General features: G+C 36.4%; 1 protein-coding gene across 3 annotated transcripts in view; it reads left to right on the plus strand.

The window, feature by feature from the left end:
- LOC144976839 (transmembrane protein 163a-like) overlaps window positions 1-16,022 on the plus strand; it is a 78,315-nt gene that overhangs the window by 25,798 nt on the left and 36,495 nt on the right. The window contains exon 1 of one of the 3 annotated variants that reach the window (XM_078921343.1): window positions 12,517-12,764. The exons of the other annotated variants lie outside the window; for them this stretch is intronic. The gene's annotated coding sequence lies outside the window, so the exon portion shown is untranslated. Of the gene's footprint in view, window positions 1-12,516; window positions 12,765-16,022 lie in introns of those variants that run through there. 3 annotated transcript variants of the gene reach the window in all.

Below are 16,022 nucleotides of genomic sequence, written 5' to 3' on the forward strand. Positions count from 1 at the left end.
CTTCTTTCTTCTCCTCATTCCCCACAACCTCCTTTCCCACTTCCTTTTTCCCATTCTTCATCTCCCCCTTCCTTCTCCTCTTCCTCTTCTTCTAATTGTTATTTTTTGTTCTCCTCTTCTTCATCCTCCTCTTCCTCCTCCTCCTTCTCCTCCTCCTCCTACTCCTCTTCCTCATCCATCTTGGCCTCCTTCGTTTTTCAGTATTCTTTATCGTGTATAGGATCTTCGTACGGCTATATGGTCTTGTGGTATGACACTCGCTTTCGGATCGGAAGGTTCTGAGTTTGAGCCTCGCTCGGCGAATAGTCCTTGGAAAAGGCTCATTACCCACATTCTCTCATCGTACTCAGGTGCAAAATGAGTACCTAGCTGTTAATAGCGTTGTCTCTGTCCGAAAAAATTGTACTATCGCCTCACAGGCGTCTTGTCCCGTCCTAAATGTTAAGTGTTGCTGTTGGACAGGGACCTCTTGTAAAGAGCTTTGAGCACGTTTAGTGGATATTGCGCTTTATAAAAGCTCAATTTTAGGGGAAATAATCCTCATATCTCAAAATGGGAAAAAAAACGGAGTTAGAAGGTTTTGCAAAACTACTCTTCATTGTATCCAGTTACTTTGTCGTTTGTTCTTTTGTGTCCCAGGACAAATCGACAAAAGGTTAAAGGTCAGAGCCGACTATTCGGTCTTAAACGTTGTCCTTGGACAGAGACTGTAATAATTGTTAAATATTATGGGATATAGTGATGTAATTTCGATGTAACCTTATCTCCCAATGCCATCCTATTCGATTTTCTGATAGGCTTTAATCCTTTAACCGCACGGGACATTATTTGTATTTGTCCTGTTATCTGTGAACAAAAGAAAATAATATGAATATTTATGATAAAGCATTTCCATCGATTTACCATGTTCAATGTCCTTCCTTATGTTTCATTTATTCCCCCCAGTAGGCAATATGGAATCACATGTCCATTTCATACAGTGGAAGTAGCCTGTAAGACGAAATTTTTGTACTAAAACTGTTATAATATCCGCCACTGCTTTTAGTCAGGTACTCATTCAATCCTGAGTCGAGGCATTTAGAGGTTGGTCTTAATCATCCCAACTGGCCTTAGCACCCCATGTGTTAGACAAGAATCGAACAATGCGTGGAGATGGTTAAAAATTGCAAATGAAGCAAGTCTCGTGTACGCTATATAATCCATTCAATGGGGTGACTGAATGAATTAGCGCGGTAATAACATCAAAGACCACAGAGGCATGACTGAATGCTAACCCTGTTAATATAAAATCTTTTATCATCATCATCATCATCATCATCATCATCGTCATCATCCTCATCATCGTCATCATCATCCTTCTTCTTCTTCTTCTTCTTCTTCTTCTTCTTCTTCTTCTTCTTCTTCTTCTTCTTCTTCTTCTTCTTCTTCTTCTTCTTCTTCTTCTTCTTCTTCTTCTTCTTCTTCTTCTTCTTCTTCTTCTTCTTCTTCTTCTTTTCTTCTTCTTCTTCTTCTTCTTCTTCTTCTTCTTCTTTTTCTTCTTCTTCTTATTATTATTATTAATATTATTATTATTATTATTATTATTATTATTATTATTATTATTATTATTATTATTATTATTTATTATTATTATTATTATATTATTATATTATATATTATTAATATCATGGGAGTTGTAGTAGTAGTAGTAGTAGTAGTAGTAGTAGTAGTAGTAGTAGTAGTAGTAGTAGTAGTAGTAGTAGTAGAAGAAGAAGTAGTAAAAGCAGGTAATTTTGCGTGAAGGAGTAAATTTCGACATTAGTTGAGGGTAACAAAAGTGAGGAAATGTTAGCCTCGCAAAACTAAAACTGCAGTTCTAAAATTAAAATGAGCTGAACATCACGGCTTAGTTAAGTGAAGTGACAGATAGTTATTGGGCTGTCAGAACTCAAATGTAATCTTGGCATATATTTATGGAAAATCGATCTGTGAAATCTAAATACAAAGGGGAATCGTATTGATTCAGATGCAGTCCAGTTACATAAAATTGTCGACTCGAATACGATGTCAAATCATTGTTTAGTAGGAGCAGACGACAACGGAGCAAAGGAAAGTCTGTTGGCAAACTTATTGTTCAGACATATAAAAGATATAGTGAGTTCAACCGTGTCTTATATCATAGTTTCTGTTGACGAACCCCCCCCCCAAAAAAAAAAAAAAAAAAAAAAAAAAAAAAAAAAAACGCCTTTTCGCAACAGTACCATAAGGCCCCATCACCTTGGCATTCCATGAAGGAATATAGATAATCCATCAATCAGGATTTTGATGTCAACAGGAATCACCCATGTTGTCTACGTCATCAAATTGGGGGTTTTAATGATCTATCCCATGGAAAAAAAGAAAGTGCCTGATGCGGGGCTCGAACCCGGGACCTTCCGGATCACAGTGCAATGCCTTAACCACTCGACCACTCCCCCCCCCCCCCCCCTTGTTGACAAACGTATTCTTCAATGGCTTTCCCTAAATCGGAATGATTAATACCGCGAGAACAAGGCGGCACTTTGAATGTGTATTTCATAGAGTAGCGTAATATTTGATACTTTCCGTTCAACAATACAGAAGCTACAGTTAAAAAAGTCAAGGTCCTCACAGTTGCTGAAAGACCACCCACTTTTTAAAATCAAAGCAGAGAGAAGAACTACAAATGAGTAGAAAATAAGCCTTAAAATCCGTCTGCATTGATTGATGATCAAACCTCAGATCTCTTGATTATTGGAAGGATATGTTTTCAATACATCGATGAGGTAACCCGATATGTGCGACCATTCAAATGACCCTATTATTCACTAGGGTACGCATTTCCGCTGTAAATTCGGAATAAAAGGATTTAACTGAAGAGATCTGAGCTTCGATGGGAGGTCCAAACAGGATGATTCTTCTTGAAAATGACTTGTTATATTTTTCTCTCTGCTTTACCTGACATTCTTTCATAATTTCTCGGTGTGGAGTGCCGGCCCCCATTCAATGCGTCCCCAGGTTGCGGATAGGGGAATGGCCTTTAGATATAAAGGTTATAAACGAATTAAATAAGTAGCCGCGGACAAATCGGCAATGGGTGGTGGAGGAGAAGGAAAATTCGAATACCAAACCCGGGAAGATGGATATCGTGAACCCTGGCAGGCAGTTCATCTAGAAGAAAGAAAACTTTGAAAATAAACTGACATGTGGGGCGGCCTAAGTAAGTAAGTAAGTCTTTCATAAACACAAATTTCAGAGTTTTATCTTGCACCATGCAGTGTTTACTTTCATATTTTCGCAATCAAATATCAAATGCATTATTCAAAACTAAACACCATGGATTTTAAACCTGACTTAATTTCAAGTTTAAAAGATATTGGTGTTGGGAATGAGACATGCCCATTATTCTATGCTTATATTCAGCTATTATTCGGCTATGTGGTCTAGTGGTATGACACTCGCTTTTGGATTGGAAGGTCCTGGGTTCCAGCCTCGCTAGGCGCATAGTTGAGTACTTGAAAAAGGCTCTTTACTCACATGCTCTCACCGTACTCAGGTGTAAAATATGTACCTGCCCGTTAACAGCGTTGTCTCTGTCGGAAAAAAAATTTGTAATATCGCCTAACAGGCGTCATGTTTCTGCTACATGTCACGTGTTGCTGTTGGTCAGGGACCCATTGTAATGCGCTTTGAGCACGTTTAGTGGGTATTGCGCTATATAAATGCTCTAGTTTTTAATATTGTGTATATTGATAACATTGATTCATAACAATTCATTACTTTCTCTCCTGTGGCGTTTAAAAGAGGAGGAAATCCTTTCTTTAAAAAATATAGCATTGTGGAGAACATTGTGCTTATTTGAGTCAATAAAAAAATTGACACGGCGCACAACTCCACTGAAAGATTTGAAAATTAGAAATGTATTTTTTACAGATAGATAAACAGATAACTTGATTTCCTTTTATAATTTAAAGTCAGTTTTAAAGTTCGTTGAGTCAAACAGATATCATAAAATATGTACCAACGACGCCACTTGACTCCCAAAATCAACTAATTTTGACACTGTAAAAAGTTGTCAATTTGCGTCATCTATTTATGACATCAAGTATTATTATTACTTCCGTTGTGTTGTTGATTTAGCGGTGATCAGTGTTGTTATGTTAATTGCGTATATGTTTGTGTGTGTGTGCGTGTGTGTGTGTGTTTGTTTGTGTGTGTGTTGTGTGTGGTGTTGGCATTTTTCAGCAAATCGTGGCATTCATAGTGATATTATTCACTTGATCACATGAAGGTATTTCAGTCGCCATTTGATTCTTTTTTTTTAACTTTTTGGGTTAGCTCGAGATCGGAGGATATTTCTTTTTCTATTAAGGTTTGTCATAAGTCTTAGTAAATGTTCTAGGATGTTTGTTTTTCCATAAGTTAAGTAAAGGGGAGACATTCCGAAAGCTCCTACATCCCCAGTATTCTTTAAATTTGTATTTTCACCGTTGATATTTTGTCAGGCATTTATTTATTCAATTTGTCATTTTATAGAAGTATTTTAATAACTCTAGAACAAACCTTGATAGATTTGTGAAAGTAATTTGACCATTGTTTTGATTTTCGGCCGCCATTTTGATTTGTTAAATATTGAAAGGTAGTGCAAAGCAGTCCGAGAGTTGTTTTTTTTTCTATTAGGGTTAGCTCGAGAGGTTAGTCATAAGTCTTATTAAAGGTGCTAGGGTGTTTGTTTTTCCATAAGTTAAGTAAAGGGGAGACATTCCGAAAGCTCCTACATCCCCGGTATTCTTTAAATTTGTATTTTCACCTTTGAACTTTTGTCAGGCGTTTATTTATTCAATTTGTCATGATTTTTTCTATTAGGATTAGCTCGAGATCAGATGATTTTTTTTCCTTTTAGGGTTAGTCATAAGTCTTATCAAAGTGCTAGGGTGTTTGTTTTTCCTATTCGGGTTAATTAAAGGTACTAGGTTTAATTTTTTCTTGGGGTTAGTTGATGGAATATATTATTAAATATATTATTGGGCCACACAGAAAAATCAACCGAAGATATACCAAATTACACAGACAACGTTATTTACCAATCTGCCCTCATTAAATGATGGTGAGTACAGTATCGAATGAAAATAGTTCTTTCCCCGCGAAATTGCGGGCTTTTTACTAGTTAATACAAATTTTACTTATCCAGATGTTTGACAGAAATTTAAAATGTTTCGTATTGTTCGTTTGTGGAGTGATTTTATACTCGAAACAAAGGATACCCGTTCTCTAGATAATTTTAACTCTCTCCTTACTGACCATTTCATGTATTTTCCTCAAAACGCCATCAGCACACAACATAATATAGGATTTTAAAACTCTAACCCAAAGGGGATTAGAACAGGTTATATAGTTTTGTTTAGTTCTTATAACAATAACAAAACATGACTTCAAATTTTGTGACGTGCAAAAGGCATCTCAATTAAAAAAATGTTATTTCATCGTAACGAATGTGACGATTTTCCTTTGATTGGCGAGGAGAGGGTTAAACCTTCTGTTGTCTAAGAGTTATATTATCTAAGACTTCAGTATGATCAGCCGTTCAAAGACAGAGGCTGAAATGTCTTCCGGGTTTTTAAAAAATCCTAAATCATATTTTTCATCACAATACTTTTGAACAAACAATTTTATTTTTAATGAATGAATCATAACATAGGTAGGTAACAGCCTGGATGCCGATTTGTTTTGGTTTGATATTAATAATTATTCAAATCTGTCATAAAATATCTCTGCAAGATATCGTTGTTTAACTCTTTCCTTTCCAATCATTTTAAGTATTTCCCAAAAACGGCAGGCTTACCCAGCAGAAAAATAGATTTTAAAAATTCAAACAAGCTCTCTAGAAAACAACTTTATGTTCTTATTAATTAAACAAAGATCGTTCTTCAAAGTTTGTGATGTACAAAATAAATCTGAATAAGAAAAACGTATATTGTGTCGTAACAAATGTGACGATTTTTAGGTGGTAAGGAGAGGGTTAACCAATAAACAGACGTACTCTGAAAAAAAAAAAACGTATATAAAAATTTGGCCAGAAAACTCGTCCTTCAAAAATTGATGGCTTTTAATGATCCTCATCTTGACTTAAGAAAAACAACTAAAATCTGGGGTCATCCATAGTGAACCGGAAGCCAATCAAGAAAAGTACTAAACATTTGATATCCAACCAAAATCACAGATAAATCCTTATGTGGAAATACTGATGAAAGACTAATCTCCACCATCGAAATTCTGGAACAGAGATGACGCCTTTTTGGACATATTATTCTGAGACGACATTCAAACATTCCTGCCAATATTGCAATGAGTGTGGAAACTCATTTAGGGAAGGCTCGACTGAAAAAAAGCTTGAGTTCACCCAAAATCGACCTCGGTCGTTTGCTTGTGAAGCGCATCCTCTCTCAACATAATAATAATACTTTACTGCATCTTAAAAAGGACATTTTTTTTGTACAGACGTGTTATAATTTACACAATAAGATAAAACGATAATGGAAATAATATGATGTATATATAGTCAAGTAGCGGTTCCACAACCAGAGCCGTGCTTTATATGAATAATTTTACCACGGTAAAATAGTTAAAACTGTCACTATACACTGAAAATTGAAAAGATTAAAAAAACAAAAACAAATAAATTAATATATTAATATTGACATTATTTGGAAGTAAAAATCGAAAGAAGTATATAAAATGTTGTGAGCTTCTTAGCCAAACGCATACTATCTATATTATCCAATTTGATAACGATTCATATGCGTTTTTTTCAGTCACAATCATTTGATAGAGCATTTAATAGCTTACATAATATATTATCGAAAGCCTTGACGAAAGTATATAATTATATGCTCTCTCTCTCTCTCTCTCTCTCTCTCTCTCTCTCTCTCTCTCTCTCTCTCTCTCTCTCGCTCTCTCTCTCTCTCTCTCTCTCTCTTTTCCCCTCTCTTTACCTCTATCCCTCTGAATGTGTGTGTGTGTGTGTGTGTGTGTGTGTCTCCCCACCTCTCCTCTCTATGCTCACTATTTGTAGATCGAAAAAGAGGACCAAACAATTTATATTTCGTTGAAATTAAGCTTTTTGCCAATCTATAGCTATTAGGACCCTCAACGTAATAATAAAAATCAAATTCTCTTAAATAAAATTGAGCTTTTATATAGCGCAATATCCACCAACAGTGCTCAAAGCGCTTTGCAAGGGGTCCCTTACGAACAGCAACATGTAACATGTAGAACGAAACCAGACGCCTGTTAGGCGATATTAGACTTTTTTTCCGACATAGACAACGCTGTTAACGACCATGTACTCATTTTACACCTGAGTACGGTGAGAGAATATGAGTAAAGAGCCTTGTCCAAGGACTCAACTATGCGCCGAGCTTCGCTCGAACCCAGGATCTTCCGATCCGAAAGCGAGTTTCGTACCAAAAGACCACATAGCCGCATAATAATAAAAATGAAATTCTCTTGATTTAGGATACCAATCTACAAACTCAAACGTCTTCAAATAATATTCATTTGCACCCGGCAAAGACTGGAACGCTCTTCCCGAATCATGTGTGAACACAACATATTTAATTGAGAAACATTCAAACTAAGATTATCAACATTCTTCAGACTAAATACCAACAATGACTGTCACATTCAACAACTCTCTCCGCCCTCGAATACAAATACTCAGAATACGATTCAATAGTCTGATGTCACGCCGCCCGGCAACGGCGGCCATCTTGGTTCTAAACAAAGAAAATCATTACTTTTTATTTTTCATGCTGGCTAGAACTTTTCACATGTCTTGTGGTCAGAATGTGTAAAAGTCAAAACATGATAAAATGTATGTGTTTATTTTCCTCTGGATACCCTTTATGCTCGCCGGAGAAATATTTCATACGGGCGTCCGCCATTGTTCCGATAGTTTAGAGCCAGTGTTACTAAGTTACCATGCGTCATTAGGAAGGAAGTGACGTTACGACTGTTGAAGAGAATTGACACCTAGATAACCACGTCTCTCAGACAGTCGACATATGGCAGTGGTTGGTAAACACAGCGAACTACACAGGTTTTACTATCGATGGCATGTATCTAAGTAAAACACCCTGTTGTTCTACCGCTTGATAAATAACCAACACAGAAAACTTTGTGTAAACTTAAACGCTTATAATCTGATTGAGAAAGTCATGTGATAACTAGTCACCCATTTGGCGGTATAAAAACAATAACAATGATCAGAGAGAGAGGTCGATATCATTCACGTCATTGTTTATAAACACCCATCAATGTTTGTCCGAGCACGTGTGAAGTTGGGTCACAAATTCCATGTTTTCATTGGTCAAAAATCTACTAGGATTTAATGACGCATGGTAACATAGCAACACTGGCTCTAAACTTTCGAAACAATGGCGGACGCCGTATGAAATATTTCTCCGGCGAGCATAAACGCGTATCAAGAGGAAAAAACCATAAACTTGATCATGTTTTGACTTTTACACATTCTGGTCACAAGACATATGAAAAGTTCTCGCCAGCTTGAAGAATAAACAGTAATGATTTTCTTTGTTTAGAACCAAGATAGCCGCCGTTGCCGGGCGGCGTGACATCAGACAACTGAATCCAATTGAGTCGACTTCGAGTAACATTCAGATTCAGATTCAGATACAGATACATGATTCCTGGCTATCTATGTAATAGGTTATAAATCATTGCGTGGGAAGTAAACTGCACGGTGTGACAATGAACCAAAACCAGACGTGGAATTTTACAACTCTGTTTATTTTTGTGATCATTCATGTCTCATTGTGGACACAATACATACTATCCCCGTTTGAACGTAGCCATCGTTATGTTATAGATAGTTCGAAGATGACGTCACTCAGGCCTTTGTTATTGTTTTTGCCTTCCGCGTTTATGAGTAATGTTCACTGAACTGTATTAACTGGACTATAAACGTTCTTGGATACACACAGTTTTGTGTGTTGGCCCGTCATACTTCCGGATGGCAATGTTATGAGCTTCTTAGCCAAGCGCATACTATCTATACGTTAACGATGGCTACGGTTTGAGGCGTCAATCGCATCCATCGTTCACTTATATAGATAGTATGCGCTTGGCTCAGAAGCTCACAACATTGCCATCCGGAAGTATAACGGACCAGCACACAAAACTGTGTAATCTTGAACGCTTATAGTCTGATTAATACAGTTTATTGAGAAATATTCATAAACGCGGATGGCAAAAAACAATAACAAAGACTGGAGTGACGTCAACTTCGAACTCTCTATAGATAGAAAGAAGTTGACGACACTCATGTCTTTGTTATTGATTTTTACCATCCACGTTTATGAGTAATTCTCACTAAACTGTATTAACCAGACTATAAAAGTCCATGACTACACAGAGTTTTGTTTGTTGGTCCGTTATACTTCCGGATGGTAATGTTGTGAACTTCTTAGCCAGCGCATACGATTCTATGATGGCAATGTTGTGAGCTTAGCCAACCGCATACTATCTATAGATAAATTCCATGATTTGATTGGTCAAAAATCTACCGGTAAATACTCTTCAACAGTCGTAACGTCACTTCCTTCCTAATGACGCATGGTAACTTAGTAACACTGGCTCTAAACTATGGGAACAATGGCGGTCGCCCGTATGAGATATTTCTCCGGCGAGTATAAAGCGTATCCAGAAGAAAAAAAAAAACACATACATTTTTCATGTTTTGACTTTTACACATTCTGATCCCAAGACATATAAAAAGTTCTAGCCAGCTTGAAAAATAAAAAGTAATGACTTTCTTTTGTTTAGAATCAAGATGGCCGCCGTTGCCAGGCGGCGTGACATCAGACTATTGAATCGGATTTAAGTTGATGAAAGGGAAAAGAAGGTGACGTGTCTCTTGAAATTCTACTTAAAAATGGCTGTTGAGCGGTTTATGTTGTTTTCTTTGTTGAACGAGGATATTTTACTGGTGTCTTCAGAGGTAATTTAGGCTATCAGTCTTTACAAGAGTGGCCATGTGATGGTTTAATGAAAAACACCATACCGCTCAATGATGACATCAACTTTAAATTCAAGTTTATGAATCAGGTATACCCCGAAATGGGGTTTCCGATAGTTCAGTTAGTAGAGCATTCGCTTCACAAGCAAAAGGACAGAAAATGATCACGGGAGCGGTCGATATTTTTTACCGACCCGATTGGGTAGCTGGGTCTGTTAGATCTGGCAGAAAGTATATGTCAATAGACTAGCGTCCTAACCAACGGTAACACGCGATTGCTATTGTCCGTTTAACGCTATAGAAGCCGTGATAAACTGCGGCTCCAATGGTCATATGGCTCAGAAGAAGTATATACATACCCCGTAATAATACCGTTTTGAGGCGACTAGTCACATTGGCCTTTCTTTCATTCATACATCTGTTAGAAGACAGAATAGATTATTTGAACAATGCAATCGAGCACTATATAATCTGTGGCTTACACATATCTGATGGTAATGCATAGGGCGGAATAAGAACGTGCATAACTTAGGCTCATGTAGAGCGACAGCTGCAATGCACATCAAACAGTTCAATTAAAAAAAAAATCAAACAAAACAGTGTTATTTATCACGGTTGCAATGAATATATTTTTCTGACTTCAATAAAATAAATTATGATAATTTTGGTACGTTTACTATAAAAAAAAAAATAGCTATTGCTATATGAATGAAACTCATAGAGAAGCAAATGTGTCAAAAGGAGATAGGCTACCTTTCGTGTCCTACATGGTCTATAAAATGCGAGGTCCCGGTTTTAAGAGTTTTTGCCAAGATGAGGGTCATTTAAATAATTAAAGGACGAAATTCTGGCCAGAATATTCAATGGAGAGAAAAATAAAGTGAGTAAATGTGACTCAAGTATATATATATATATATATATATATATATATATATATATATATATATATATATATATATATATATATATATGACGTCAAAAGACACGAAAAAGAAAACAAATCGTGAGTTGTATTCAGTAGTTCAACTAATGGAATCACTTGTTTCCTTGAGCTCGACTAACAACAACTCACCTAAAAAATGACGTCAAACTATAAGTCCTAGTGAGTTCTAGTGTCAGGCTATAAGTTAACGACGGCGACGTACTGACCAACAAACGACAGCAAAAGACTTGTCTTTGGCCACAAAAGAAAACAAATCGTGAGTTTATTCAACAGTTCAGACGATGGCTTCACTTGTTTCCTTGACTACTACTAAAAGATAACCCAATAGACGGTCCACAAACCTAAAAATGACGTCAAATTATGGGTCTTAGTGGGTTTAAATGTGGCCTTCGTAAAGTTATGGCCTGATACTGACCAAAAAATGACGTCAAAATGCCAGTCTTTTGCCACAAAAGAAAACAAATCGTGAGTTGTATTCAATAGTTCAACCAATGGAATCACTTGTTTCCATGAGCTCTACTAACGACAACTCACTAGGCGGTGCAAAAACCAAATAATGACTCAAACTGCCAGTCCTTTTGGATTTCAGTATCAGGCTATAACATAACGATGGCTACGGTTTAAATGTGGCCTTCGTGAACTCATGGCCTGACACAGGAACCCACTAGGACCTATCGTTTGACGTCATTTTTAGTTTTGTGCAGCGTCTAGTGAGTTGTTAGTAGAGCTCAAGAAAACAAGTGATTCCATTGGTTGAACTATTGAATACAACTCACGATTTGTTTTCTTTTGTGGGCAAAGACTTGTCTTTTGACGTCATTTTTTGGTCAGTGTTAGGCTATAAGTTAACGATGGCTACGGTTTAAATGTCAGGCTCTTAGTTAAAGATGGCTAGGATCAGACGATGCAAACAGCGAGAAAACATATCCAACTCTTCACAGTATCAATATGTGGTTTTGCGTACTGTGGAAGGAACAACGTTGGCTCCACTCAACCCGTTGTACTTATCTTAGTGATTAGTTCTCACTAAATTATATCAGACTATAAACGTTAATTAATACACACATTTTTGTTTGTCGTTATGTTTCATTTGACTAGCGGATGTTGTGGGTATTTTACCTAAACGTATCGATATTAGGTGAAAAAATGAGCGGACGGTATTGACACAATAAATACTTCCTCTAATTGTTTTTAGAGACATGCACGCTCGCCATATGACACAATGTGTATTATGTAGCAACAACACACACACAGACACAGAGGATAACATTAATAGGATAGGAGAATATTGATGATATAATATATCACCGTTGTGCAATATAATAATCATATATTATTTGTTTAGGCTCTATTCCACTGTTGTCTGAAAAAAAAAAAAAAGCCAAAGCTCATTTTAACATTTTGGCCAGAAAGCCAAAAATCGATCGACTAATATGAGTCTCGTTTTGTCAAAAGTACTTAAACCTGATACTTAAGATTAAAGTCCCAGGTTTGAGAGTTTTTGAAAAGATGAGGGTCATTTTAATCGTTCAATATTTGATTGACGAGTTTTCTGGCCAATTTTTTTTTAAAAAAATGTGTGTTTGGTTTATTTTTAAAGTACGCCAGTATCATAGTGGCGGTTGATCCCATTGTAACGGGATATTTTAATGCGTCTCTTGTCGTCGTGCTCGTTATTATAACTAGCTTTCAATACTCGGGATATTATAGATAGATACAACATAACTAGGTACATGTTATTATTTCGATCGCAGTGATTTCGATGATGTGACAAAGGCAAGGCAACTGGTGGGCTATTCGTTCGTTAAATATTGCGTGTGATAATATTTTCACTCTGTAAACAAATTAATCGAAACTAAACGCTTTAAAGAAGTCAGGTTGAATGAACAACATTAATGTCAGATATCGGTAGTGATGTAAAATTCGTCTGAAATTTCAAATTTTAGTGGGGGTTTTTTTTTGTTGTTGCTGCTGTCGAAGCAAAAAAACAAAAAAAAAAACAAAAAAAACACAAAACTATATCCATTGTCATAATAAAAACAAACAAACAGAAGGTAAAAAAAAAAAAGAAAAGAAAAACGACAAATAAAAAAAATATGAATAAAATCAAAACGAAATATAACAAAATAAACAAACAAACAACCAAGCAAACATACAAACAAAAAATCAAAACAAATTTGTTAAACTTAACCTAACCTTGATATTTTTGACTTCAATTTTATTTCTCACCTTTTCATCCAGCCAGCCAGAATACCGTGATGACGTGTATTTTCATCACCCTAAACGATTGGATAGATAATATTCTGATTATTGGAGATGTTAATTGAATTCTCTTATTATCATTATGTGATTTAGTGATTTCGATGGTGATTTTGATGGTGAATGACTTTATTACAAAAGTACAGCAATCTTATCTATCCGTGTTCTGTGATGATTTGTAGTGTTAAATATAATGTAATGTAAATGTTCTTTGCTTGATCATACTATTTCCTGCCCCATCAATTTAGTGTTAATTCGTCTTAACAACGCCACTACCACATTATCTCGTTCGTCTGAAGTGTTTAATTCATCCTGTTTTGTTGATAAAGCAGAGGAAACCCGAAACGTCCATATTATCTGTTTTGGTATATTACATTCAATTTCACATTGTTATTTAGTGTTAAATGTATGGAGTTTGCGTAGTGAAAAGATTAAATGTGACCTGCCGAACCAAGTAGGTATTATGACAGCGTGACGCTTAGAATAGATTTTATGGTTTGGTCCTATATTATTTAAAAAAAAAGACAACAAACAAAAAAATTAATTGAGCTTTTATTTATATAACGCAATATCCACTAAAAGTGCTAAAAGCACTTTACAGAAAAACGTATCATATAGAACAAGACACTAAGGAATAAGAAACTAAAGCCATTCCTTTATTAAGAAAGAGTATAGACCTCCATTGGTAAAGTGATCACCCCCCCCCCCCCCCCCCCCCACCCTAACAATACAAACAAAAAGAAAACCGAACAACAAACAACTGAAATCTTTCTTTTCTGGTTAATCCTTCATCATCATCATCATCATCATCATCATCATCATCATCATCATCATCATCGTCGTCGTCGTCATCACCATCATCATCATCATCATCATCGACGTCGTCGTCGTCGCGTTGTCATTTTGTCATTAGCCATTATTGTTTGAGGATGTGTGGTCTTGTTGCATGACACTCTCAGTCGGATCGGAAGGTCCAGGGTTAGATCCCTGGCCATTAACAGTCGGGGGAAAAATGTACTATTGTCTTAAAAAGGTCATGTCTTCATGTTTCAGTGTTGCTATTGGCTAATGACCCCTTCTAAAGCGCTTTGAGCAACTTTAGTGGATATTGATCTATAGAAATGCTCTAGTTTTTAAAAAGATGGTATTTAATGAATGCGATTACTCCCTGTTTCAACCCTTCAGTGACTCGACTCAAATTCTTCTTGTTGTTATTAAATGTTATTTTAACAAACAAAACATAGGCCCAAATTATTTTATACAAACACATGCACACACAAAAACACAAACTCTCTCTCTCTCTCTCTCTCTCTCTCTCTCTCTCTCTCTCTCACACACACACACACACACACACACACATACACTCAAACACAAAGATACATTATCCCAAAGTCGACAGATGCCATTTTCATCAATATGATAATTTAGATTCAAACAAATTTTAGTTAACTAAATTTACTCTTTGGTAACCAGTTAACTGAGGTACTCTGGAGAGAAAAAAAACCCCACAGATTAAAAAAATAGCCAGAAAACTCATCCTTCAAATATCGATTGATTTAAATGACCCTCATCGTGTCAAAAACTCTCAAACCTGGGACTTCGATGGAGGTCATTTAAATCGATTGATATAATATGAAGGACGAGTTTTCTGGCCAATTTTTTTAAAAATAAATGATTTTTTTTCCAGGGCACAGCAGTTGACGGGTCAAAAGTCATTATAGATGATTGGTTGTGCTGGTTGTGCATAAAAATATGTATGCTTACAATATCAATCTGAGATCTCAAAGATCAAAGGATACTCATATGTAACTCATCGCATCGATTCCGTGATAGAAAGTTAACGTTTACATTTCCAACCTACAGCGATCGACGAATGACGTCGAAGAAAACGAAGATCTGTTCTTAGACTCCGAAGACAGATATTAGTTTTCTTCCACGTCGTTCGTTCGTCAATCGCTTTAGGTTGGAACCTAATCGCAAACTTGTTATGACGTCAGGGAGAACCAGATTCCAAAAATTAAATTAAAAGTAAAGTGAACATTTTCACAATTTCAAAATTTGAGTTTTTAGCATTTTGAGAAACCTACTTCCTTACTTAATCTTCATCGTGTAATGGGGCGCCGAAAAAAAATTATGCCCTTCCGCCACGACGTCATAAGATATCGTCACCTAGGCATTCCACGAAGGAATATATAGATAATTCATCAAACAATGTGTCTGATGTCAACAAGAATCACTCATGTTGTCCAAGTGAGCAAATTGGGGTATAATAATCTTGCCCAAGGAACAAAAAACGAAAGTGCCTGAAGCGGGTTCGAACCCGGAACCTTCTAGGTCACAGTGCAATGCCTTAACCACTCGGCCACACTTCGCGCTTAAAAGGCATCTATCAAAGGCATCCATTTCTGTCTGTGTGTCTGCATGGACACCAATGTTGTTCCAGGTTAGGGCAGCCTCTTCAAGCTGTTTATCCTTGGATCTTCTCCAGGCTTCTTTGGGCTCGCCTCTTCTTCTTTTGCCATCAGCCGTCCAGTGGAGTGCTTTTGCTATTCTTGGCATGCCATTTACCTTCATTTTGGCAACACGTTCTGGCCAGCTCCATCTGTGTCTTTGTATAGTATTCGTTATGCTCACTGTATTTGTGTGTTTTTTTCTCTTAAAGTTTCATTTCTGATTTTGTAAGGCAAAATATTCCTAAAATTCTTCGGAGGTTTGATTTGAGAAAGTAGAGTCGTTATTTCTGAATGGGATAAATTATTTCAATGATTCAAAGAAATGGCTGTAGAC

The sequence above is a fragment of the Berghia stephanieae genome, chromosome 7 (assembly GCF_034508935.2).
Source record: "Berghia stephanieae isolate SIO BIC M18660-M18661 chromosome 7, UCSD_Bste_1.3, whole genome shotgun sequence".
Lineage (NCBI taxonomy): Eukaryota > Metazoa > Mollusca > Gastropoda > Nudibranchia > Aeolidiidae > Berghia > Berghia stephanieae.